Genomic DNA, 10,845 nt, shown 5'->3' on the forward strand with positions numbered 1-10,845 from the left:
CTGAATGAAGATGAAAACATAACATATCAAAACCTGTGAGATGTAGCTAAAGCAATACCTATAAGGAAATTGATAGCACTGTGTACCCATATTAGAAATAAAGATATTATATCAATGACCTCAGGATCCACATTAAGAAACTCAGAGAGGATAACCAAATTTAAAACAAAATAAATAAAAATAAGGAAACAAATATCAGAGCAGAAATCAATAAAATAGAAAACAGAAAAACAAGAGATAATCAATGAAATAAAAATCAAAAGATTAATAAAATTAATATCCCTTATCTTATGAATAAATAAAATAAGATAGTAAGAACTGTGATGGTTCTGAGGTTTCATAATTCTTACAAGCTATAAGTTAGCCCGCCACATTTTTCTGGATACTAGTAGAAAACACTCTAGAGTCAGAGATAAAGAACAATATTTATTCCTCACAGCAAAAGCAGTAACCAGAGTATCAGTATTTTTGTGCAATTTCTCTGAGCCCCAGTAGGTGTTAGTGACACCTATCAGCCAGGTAATACCTGCACACCCAGCCAGTTGTGCTTCAGGAGAGAAATCTTGAGCTTGGGAACCTGAATCTTTTATAATGGGCAGTAGGCATCCCAGAACTTTGCTCCAGAGGGAAACATTATCTTTACTATTCTAGACAGTCGGCATGTCTGTTATTTGCTTCAGAGAGAGACACTAAAATTCCCCAAAATTGGATTAAGAAATGTATATGCAACGCATATAACACAACCCACAAAGTTTTCATACCTAAATTCTGTAAATAATTCCTAGAAAAGCATAAGATAAATACAGACAAATTAGTAGGAAAACAGATAAAATTATGAACAAGAAAGTCACTGGCCAGGCGCAGTGGCTCATGCCTGTAATCCCAGCACTTTGGGAGGCCAAGGTGGGTGGATCACAAGGTCAGGGGTTTGAGATCAACTTGGTCAATGTAGTGAAACCCCGTCTCTACTAAAAATACAAAAAAAAAAAAAAAAAACTAGCCAGTCATGGTGGTGGGCGCCTGTAATTCCAGCTACTTGGGAGGCTGAGGCAAGGAGAATTGCTTGAACCTGGGAGGTGGAGGCTGCAGTGAGCTGAGATCCCTCCACTGCACTCCAGCCTGAGCAATAGAGCGAGACTCTGTCTCAACAAGAAAGCCACTGAAGCAGAAATAGAAATGGACAATCGGCGTAACGGAAGTTGTTCAAAATTACTAGTATTCAGTGAATTTTAAGGTGACTAACTATACCTAGATACACCCTTTTATATCCAATAATTTTGGGGAAAAATTTGACTCTACCAGACACTGTAAGGATGTAGAGGACTAGAAGCCTTATTCCCTGTTAGTAGTGACGAAATCATTTTAAAAAGTAATTTATCAATATCTGGAAAAATTGAAAATGCGCATACTCTAAATCATTTTCCTACATGTAGAAATGAGACACAATAATATAGCAGATCTTCAAATAATGACACTTTGTTTAACTTCCTTTCATTATGACACTGATGAAAAAAATCGATTCCCAGTTAGGTCCATCGTCTGTATGCAGTTTGCACGTTCTTTCCATGTCTGCATGAGTTTTATCCAGCTACTCCAATTTTCTCCCACAAAGATGTGTATATTAGGTAAACTGGCGTGTCTAAATTGTCCCTGTGTGAGTGAGTGTGTGAGTGAGTGCTCCCTGCAATGGAAGGGGATCCTCTCCAGGCCTGGTTCCTGCCTTGCCCCTGAGCTGCCAGGGTAGGCTCCTGCAACTTGGGACCCTGAACTGGAATAAGCTCATTGGAAAACTAATGAGTAGATGAATACAAAATTATTGTAAAATCAAAATGTGTAAAGTAGATGATAATCATACAAATGCATGACAATAAATGACAAGGTACGAAAGCACTCAGTAAACCCACCATATTTGTTACTGCTTGTGTTTTAATTTTGTGGTAATAGGAAGTGCTCCTTACAATTTTTGCTTTGCAAACACTTATTTCTTGATTAAACCTATCACCACAAGACCCTGTCACTCACTGATTCACCAAAACTCAGGTAAGTCATTATCTTACTTGTTTTTATTAATCTTTCCTAAATGTATGTATAGCTTATACTGTTTGTTCAGTGTTGCATAGTGGAAGTGTTTGGGGTCTTCACTGAGAAGTCTGATGATGTTTTTATGACAAGAAGTATGCCATAGCAACTAAACTCCTTTTTATATCAATTCACCTGTGCTAAAACTAGTTTCCTTATATGTCCTTTCAATTAAAATCATACTTCCCAATAACGTGCCAATGACATTAAGTGAGGACTTGTGCTTATAGTATTGTTTGCCACAGGAAAAGAGAAAAAAAGAAAAGAGAAAAGGAAAGGGAAAAGGATGAGGAAAAGAGAATAGAAGGAAGGAAGGAAGGAAGGAAGGAAGGAAGGAAGGAAGGAAGGAAGGAAGGAAGGAAGGAAGGAAGGAAGGAAAAAAAAAAAACCACACACTTACATAACTTTCCATCAACTGATACATGGATAAATGCCGGTGAATTCATAAATATGGGACATTATATGACAGTGAAACCGTATAACCTGCAGAAAATATATGTATATATACACACACACACATATACACACATATATATACACACATGTATATATACATGATGAATCTCATGAAAATAATTTTGCATAAAATTCAAGTCCAGTAGAAATTTAAACAGTATAATGGCATTTATTTATTTATTAATTAGAAAATATACCTGTAGTTAGCAGAAATTTTAAAAATTTACAAAATTTAAAAAATTTTAAAAATTATAACCATCAAACTAAATAATGGTGACATCTGAAAAAGAGAGAGGGAAATGCTATTGAAGTGAAATATGTCAGGCATTTCAACTGTTTTGAAAGTGTTTCTTAAGCAGGGTGTGAATATGCAGGTGCACAGGTAATATTATATCTTTTGTGTTTATGAAATATTTAATTAAAAATTTGTTTCAGAAAAAAACATTCTGAACAAAAAACCATGATTATATTATTAGCCAAACCAAAATATGGAATAATTTAAAGTAATAGACATGTAAGAAAAATAAACTCCAGATACTCTTGCTGACTGAGACATTTTCCTTTGAGTAGATTGATTTCAAAAACACAGAAATAAATTTTTTAGGTATCTACCTAAGAGACATAAAAACATACATCTACACAAAGATCTACACACAAATATTCATAGCAGAATTATTCATAATGGCCAAAAAATGGAAATGACCCAAATGCCCATCAATTGGTTGAATAAGTAGCAAAATGTGATGGGTCCAAAAGTGGAATACTATTCAGCAGTAAAAAGGTATTGAATACTGACGTATACTAAAACATGTATAAATCTTAACACCATTTTGGTAAAAACAATTTTTTTAAAGGATACAAATGTATATTTAGAAGAAATAAATTCTAGTGTTCTATAACGCTATAGGATGACTATAATCAACAATAATGTATTGCACAGTTTCAAAGAGCTAGAAGAAGGATATTAAATATACCCAATACAAAGTAATGATCAATGTTTGACATAATGCATATGCTAATTACCGATGTAGAGTACACGCTCTATGTATCACAACATCACTATGTATCCCATAAATATGTACATTGTGTCAATTTAAGAATGTTTAAATTTTTTTAATTAAAAACTTTTTTAAAATTATAAAAGGCCAGACACAACATATCACATATTGTATGATTCCAATTATATGAAATGCAGAAAAGGCAAACCTATAGAGTCACGAAGTAGATTAGCGGTTTCCAGGGGCTGGGGGTAGGGAAGGGGATTAACTGTAAGTGGACATAAGGATCTTACTGGGGTGATGAAAATGTGAAAATGTTCTAAAACTGAATTGTGGTGATAATTGCATCACCTGGTATGTTTACTAAAAACTTTTGAATTATATACTTAAAAATCAATGAATTTTATAGTATGTAAATTATACTTCAATGAAGTTGTCTCAAAAAAAAAAAAAGCAAAGAAAAAAGAATTACATTTTTTTCCAATGGATTTCAAATATGCAGTATGTTCTATTGATATATCAATAACTTTTACATAATCACAATATTCTCAATTCCTGTTTGATAATTTTCTGAATCTTAGTAAAAGTGACGGAATAGCTGTCAGATAATGGGAGAAAAATGAGGATGAGAAGTGGAGGGAAGTTTATGATCACTGACATTCTCAGCTCATATTATGGAAAATTAAGTGATAGTCTAAAGCTGAAAAATCAAAATATAGAGACTTGAAGATGAAATATCAAGATATAGAAGTTTAATAGATTAGAATCATTATCAATGGAATATCAAAAATTAATAATTCAACTTAAAAATTAGGAGGAGAGGACCACAAATTTCTGGTCTTTCAGGGTATAGAGACATTGTATAAAGTTTAATGTTGATAGATCAAGGTATCAAAATTTGAGCTTCATGGATATGGATTGAATCACCAGATTAAATAAAAATGAAAATAATTGAAGAGGTAAAACTCTTTCTTTGTGTGTACTTTTCTAGATATCTTTATTTATATAATTGAGACCATCTGCATGTGTATTTCATGGTTTTGCTCATTTAATATATCAATGGCAACATTTTATGTTTTTTCTAAATATAAAATACATATTATTGTACAGAATTTGAAACAATATCAAAAACATGCAAAGTAAAAAATGAAAGTCATTCATAACCCCTGAGAGGAAATAACAACTACAAATTAGATTATGATGTAGGGGCATATAAAAGTATATACTCCTTTACCCTTTTAAAAATTGTATTATGCACATTTTCCTATTCCCTTAACTTTTCTTCAAAACTGTACATCTAATGGCTACATAGTATACCATCATTTGGTTGTATCGTGATTTAGCCAACCCCTGTTTTTTTCCAATCTTCCTTTATTATAAAGAATTCGCTAATGAATAGTTTTGCATCTCAGTGCTTTTCTGTATCTCTATTTCTTAAGAACAGATTTGCACAGAAAACATTGTGTCAAAGATTATAAATCTAAGATCCTTAATATTTACTCCAATTTATTTCCTAATCTGCAATGTCTGAACATTCATGTTTCAAGAGACACTAACTAATAATGGATATTAAATTTTTTCTTTAAAATTACTTACCAGTTTGATAAGCCAGAAAGTCTTTAATTTAAATTTATTACTAATGAGAATTAATGTATTCTTTTTTGAATTTTTGTACAGCTTTAAAAAAAATACCTGCTGCAATTTTTAATCTTTTTGTTTTCTAGGGTTCACAATATTTATTATTAATTTGTAAAGATTATTTTGTATTAATTAATTATATTAATTTTTGGCCTATCATGTATGATGCAAATACCTTTTTTCTTATCATTTGTAATTCAATTTCTATTGAATTTTTGATGTTACACCTAACTTTTTATGTAGTCAAATCTGTCGAATTCTTCTCTGTTTTTCTGCTGTTGCTCTTTTGCCTTAGAGATTTTTCCTAAAGTCAATATCCAATACGTATTGACCCAAATTTTATTCAAATTTACATGCAGCTTTGTCAACTTAATGCTCTAGTTTACATGAAATTTACCTGTGTTTAAATAAAAAAACATACATGTAGCTATTTTTTTCCAAAGATTAAATGATGGTCCAGAACCATTTACTAAAATTTTCCTGCTGCCTTCTTTGGTTTGAATTGTGGCCCTTATCAAATAGTAGTTTTTTACATACAAGTACTGTATTTGTCCTTGAAGTACCTCTACTATTTTATTGCCCAATCAGTCAATTTTTATGTAAGTCCTACAGTTTTAGTAATAAGGTTTTGATGCATTTTAAATTACATTTAATAGATACTATTTTGAAGTGCTTTCTCCAGGCATACATTATCTGTTAATCTCACATTAATATTACATTCATTTTATAGATGAGGAATAGTGAATTCAAGGAAATTAACCTCCTGTCTAGCACAAGACAGAGTCAGGATTTAAACCCAGACATGGCTAATTCCAAAGCCTGTACTCTTAAATACTTTTCTTGTCTTTTACTTATTCCATTATATCTTGTCATCAGTCCTAAGCATTTTATAATGTATTGCTATTATGCTTTCTTATTTTGTCCATTATGTATTCTAGTCATTGCTGTTTATAAGAAAACTAGTGGTATTTTTATATTATTTTCTATCCAATTAACTTATTGAATTTTATTTTTAGTTAATTATCTTGGAGTTTTAGTTAGGTAATCCTGCTGTCAGCTGTGGAAAATGATCTTTTGCTTTCTCTTTTGCAAAGTCTTTTTAAATGTATGTACATTTGATGGTGGTATATAATTAATTTCTCAACCATTCTACTGACTGTGAATATTTAGATTGTTTTCAGTTGGAATGAGAAATCACCCATTTCTCTGTTCCTCTGATTGTCATGTCCTTGAGGGCTATTATTAAGAGGGCAACCTTAATGCATATCCCCATGTTTGTGTCACAAAACACTACACCGTGCATTATGGAAAATGGGTTTTAAATGAACATTTCTTGGCTTTAGAAAATTTCCGTTGTTTCATTGAAGATCCAAGTAATACTTCTTCCCTTCTGATTACAGTCTGCCTTAAAAGAAGCAGAAATTTAGACGCACTGAACATGGTAAAGTGAACAGTCCAAAATGGAGAGTAGGGTCACTGTACCACACAGCTCATCTTCACTGATACAGCATGAGCTACTTTATGGTATTTGCATGGCTGTGACTGACACACTATTTACAATGTTACAATCTGTGCACATGAGCAGATTACAATCTAAACTCACACTTCTCAACTTTAGTGATTTGTATCAACTGACAACTCAGGAAGTGTGATGTTGAAAAGCTATAGTTTTTCCAAAATGTTATACAGGAAGCATGTACTTTCTTTTTTCTACTTAGGCACATGTCATAAAAACCAATTCACATTTAGGAAAATTTTAGTATATTCTATCCTCTTATTGTGTTTCTGGAATAGTTTATGGAATATTATAAAACTTTTTTCCACCCCTAAAACACTAGTTTTCATAATACTTCTATTGCTTCGTAGATCATTAACTCAGGAAATATCTATTCATTCAACAGCAGAAAGTGTTGAGTGCCTACCATATGCCAATCACTGATCTATGTAGAAGAACCTGATTGATCAGCAGTAAAGAAGACTATAAAAGCCTTGCCTTTATAGGGCTTATATTCTAGTGATGAAAACAGACAATAAATAGAGCAAAGTCTGCACTGGAGAAAGAAAAAGTAATGTGGAAGATTATATTTTCCAAACATGGAGAATATATTTATATATACCATTACACATATTCTTCTTACAATGTCACGTTCCCCTCCTCCCTTGAAGCTGGGTTAACCTTTGTACTTCCCTCAACTAAGAGAATGCAGCAGAAGTGACACTCACTAACTTTCCAAGACTAGATCATAAATGGTCGTATGGCTTCTACGTGGCTAACTCTCTCGCTGAGGACATCTGCCTTTGGAGCCTTGAGCCACCATGTAAGAATTCTGATTACCCTAAAGCCACCATGCTGGAGAGTCCCTATAAAGAAAAATGACTAAGGAGACCCAGGTGTTCTAGTCCCCAGCTTCTTTAGTCTTCCCAGACCAGGTGCCAACTATGTAAGTGAAGGCTAAGAGACGACCCCAGCCACAGCCACTACATGAATGCAACATCATAAAATACCCAGAGCCAGAACCACTTAGTTGAACCATTTTCAAATTCCTGACCTCACAGAAACTGTGAGAAATAATAGTTATTGCTGTTTTAAGTAACGAAGCTTTGGTGTAATTGCTTACACAGCCATACCAACTGGAAGGAGCAGGGTAAAGGAATATTGAGGGATAGAAGAAGGTTAGATTTTACGTTGATATTGAAGGTAGGTTTCTCTAAGTTTTTAAAATTTGAGCAGAGAAAGAAAATGTGGCACATATACACCATGGAATATTATGTAGTCATAAAAAAGAATCAGTTCCTGTCCTTTTCAGGGACATCGATGAAGCTGGAAACCATCATTCCCAGAAAACTAACACAGGAACAGAAAACCAAATACCACATGTTCTCACTCATAACTGGGAGTTGAACAATGAGAACATATAGAGACAGGGAGGGGAACATCACACACTGGGGCCTCTCAGGGGGTGGAGGGCAGAGGGAGGGATAGCATTAGGAGAAATACCTAATGTAGAGGATGGGTTGATGGGTGCAGCAAACCACCATGGCACATGTATACCTATGTAACAAACCTGCACATTATGCACATATATCCCAGAACTTAAAGTATAATTAAAAAAATGAAAATGAACAAGAAAAATTAAGAAGGCCTGTATATATCCATGGAAAGAGAGTTTCAAGCAGAGGAGCAGCAAATAAAAACATCCTGAGGCTGGAGATACTTGGCATAGTAGACAAGCAGCAAGAAGGTGTGTTGCTGGTAGGAAGTAGTCAGAAGAAAAGTGGATGGGAAAAGTCATGTCACATAGAGCCTTGGAGGTCCCTGAAAAGTCCTGGGGTTTTGTTCTAGGTGTAATGGGAAGCTCTTGAAGGATTCTGAACAAGAGATTGAAGCTCTTCAAGATTGAAGATCTTGAAGGTTTTGAACTCTGATTTATGTGTCAAAAGCACCCTTCTGTATTACTTCTTCCCCTGCGCTTTCTTTCCCACTGATTTGCTCCAGCCACACCAATCTTTTTTCTATTCCTTCAGCATACAAAACTCTTTCCAGACTTAGGTCTTTGAGACTAATGTTCCCTCCGCCAGCACCTGCCTCCTCATATCCTCAAATGGATGCTGAACCAAACATTCCTTGGTCTGTTTATCCAGCCTAAAATATCAGGCCACATCAGGTGACACTTCCAATCACATTTCCCTGTTTTTACATGTTTATGGTGTGTTGCTCCTTCTCAAATATAAACTCCATGGCGAGAGAGACTGTCTCTCTCTTGCTTTTTGATACATACACAGAAATGTAGAACAGTGGTTGAAATAAAGTAAGTGCTCCACCAATATTTGCTAGATAAATGCATGAACAACAATATCTTCTGTAGACATTATGAGAGGAAGAAATACAAGGTATGAAAAGATAATGACATGCACCATTAATTTAGAGAATTTTATATTTTATTTTTTCTCCAATTTTTTATTTTTGCTTCTTTTTTTGCTGGACTCTATATTCTTATTTGCCTTATGCATTACAAGGAAAATATCTTCATTTGTTTGACTATACACATCTCACTTTTAATTATAAAATTATTTAAATATTTATCTTATGAATAGATTCTAAACAAGAGAAAAACTTTAATAAATATTCATAGAGACTTTTAAATCTAAATATCTTTGGAAATATTTTAGGTCTATTACTCCTTTACTGTATTCCATGACATTTGTTAAAATTGGGTGAATCAAATACATATGGTGTCAGATTTTGTAAAACTCATTTTGATTTTAAGTGGTAAAAAGTACTCATTTAGTAAAATTGAACATCAACATCACATGAATTGAGCCTACAGTAGTAATGAATTACAGCCTGACCCAACATTCATGTCTCTACCCTTTGCTGCCTCAGGTCCATACCTAAGATGATGTCAAAATCAATGTATTGTGTTAGAAATTGCCAGCACATCCACACTATCGTTAAAGGATCTCATTTGCAAGATCTTGAAGGTTTTGAGCTCTGATTTATTTGTTAATAGTGCCTTTCTGTATGACATGTTCCCCTGCACTCTCTTTCCCACTGATTTGGTCCAGCCACACTGGCCTTTTATCCATTCCTTCAACACACAAAATTCCTTCCTGACTTAAAGTCAGGTAGGGTTTCACAGAGGTAGGGTTTCGCAAACATGGTTTATTTTACTCGTAGTAAATTTCCAAGTTATCAGAATCAAACTTAAATTCTCTAAAATTCATATCATAAAAGATTATAAGCAAAAGAGGCTTTTGAGCCATCACAAATCCTTGGGAGCTTTCAAGATTTTCTCTGTCCTCCCACTAGCTGCTAGGCCAAGTGGTGGGCTCGTATTAGTAGTTTCATTTTGCGTCCCCAGAACACAGAGTGAGCATTCAGAGACAGCACGGGTATTATAAACCAAAGTTCTGAATATCAACCCAAAAAGGAACATTTGTGAGCATAACTCCACTAGCTTTCAAAGCAATTGAATAAAAACCAATAGTTTCTATACTAACTTAAAGCTATCTATGGGAATATTTGACTCATTGTTTGTTAGCTAGAAAAAGCAACAATTTTATTTTGTTATATACATCACGTCCCATACTAGAAGTCTTCATTTTGCCAGGAAAAAAAAGGTGGTGTTACTCCACTACGGTACATGTTATAGATTAGCTAGTGCCAAGCTCATCTTATAGTTCAGTATGAATAGCCTAACTGTAGTTTCAGTGCAATGGACACTGAATGACAATGAAATGCATTGTTAACAAATACTTGTAAAAACAACTATCAAATGATTTGTTGATTTCCTTGTCAGTATTATGCAGATATGGAGTAATGTTCATTCAGCTATGCTCAAGAAGTCATTTCTTTCCCTTCAAATACGTTTCCCACTTGCTTGATAATGACTAAAATTATATTGAGGAGAAAGCTGTTTATTGTAGCATTACTCAGAAATATCAAAATGCAAATAACTCTTGGAGAAACAAGACCTTGACCTAAAGTTCCACAAAGGCATAAATTACTGACATCAAATCATTTATTAAAAGAAGTAGGAAGTGGCCAGGTGCAGTGGCTCACGCCTGTAATCCAGCACTTCGGGAGGCCAAGGCGGGCGGATCATTTGAGGTCGGGAGTTCAAAACCAGCCTGGCCAACATGGTGAAACCCCGACTCTACTAAAAATACAAAA

This window comes from Chlorocebus sabaeus, chromosome 10 (assembly GCF_047675955.1).
Source record: "Chlorocebus sabaeus isolate Y175 chromosome 10, mChlSab1.0.hap1, whole genome shotgun sequence".
NCBI lineage: Eukaryota > Metazoa > Chordata > Mammalia > Primates > Cercopithecidae > Chlorocebus > Chlorocebus sabaeus.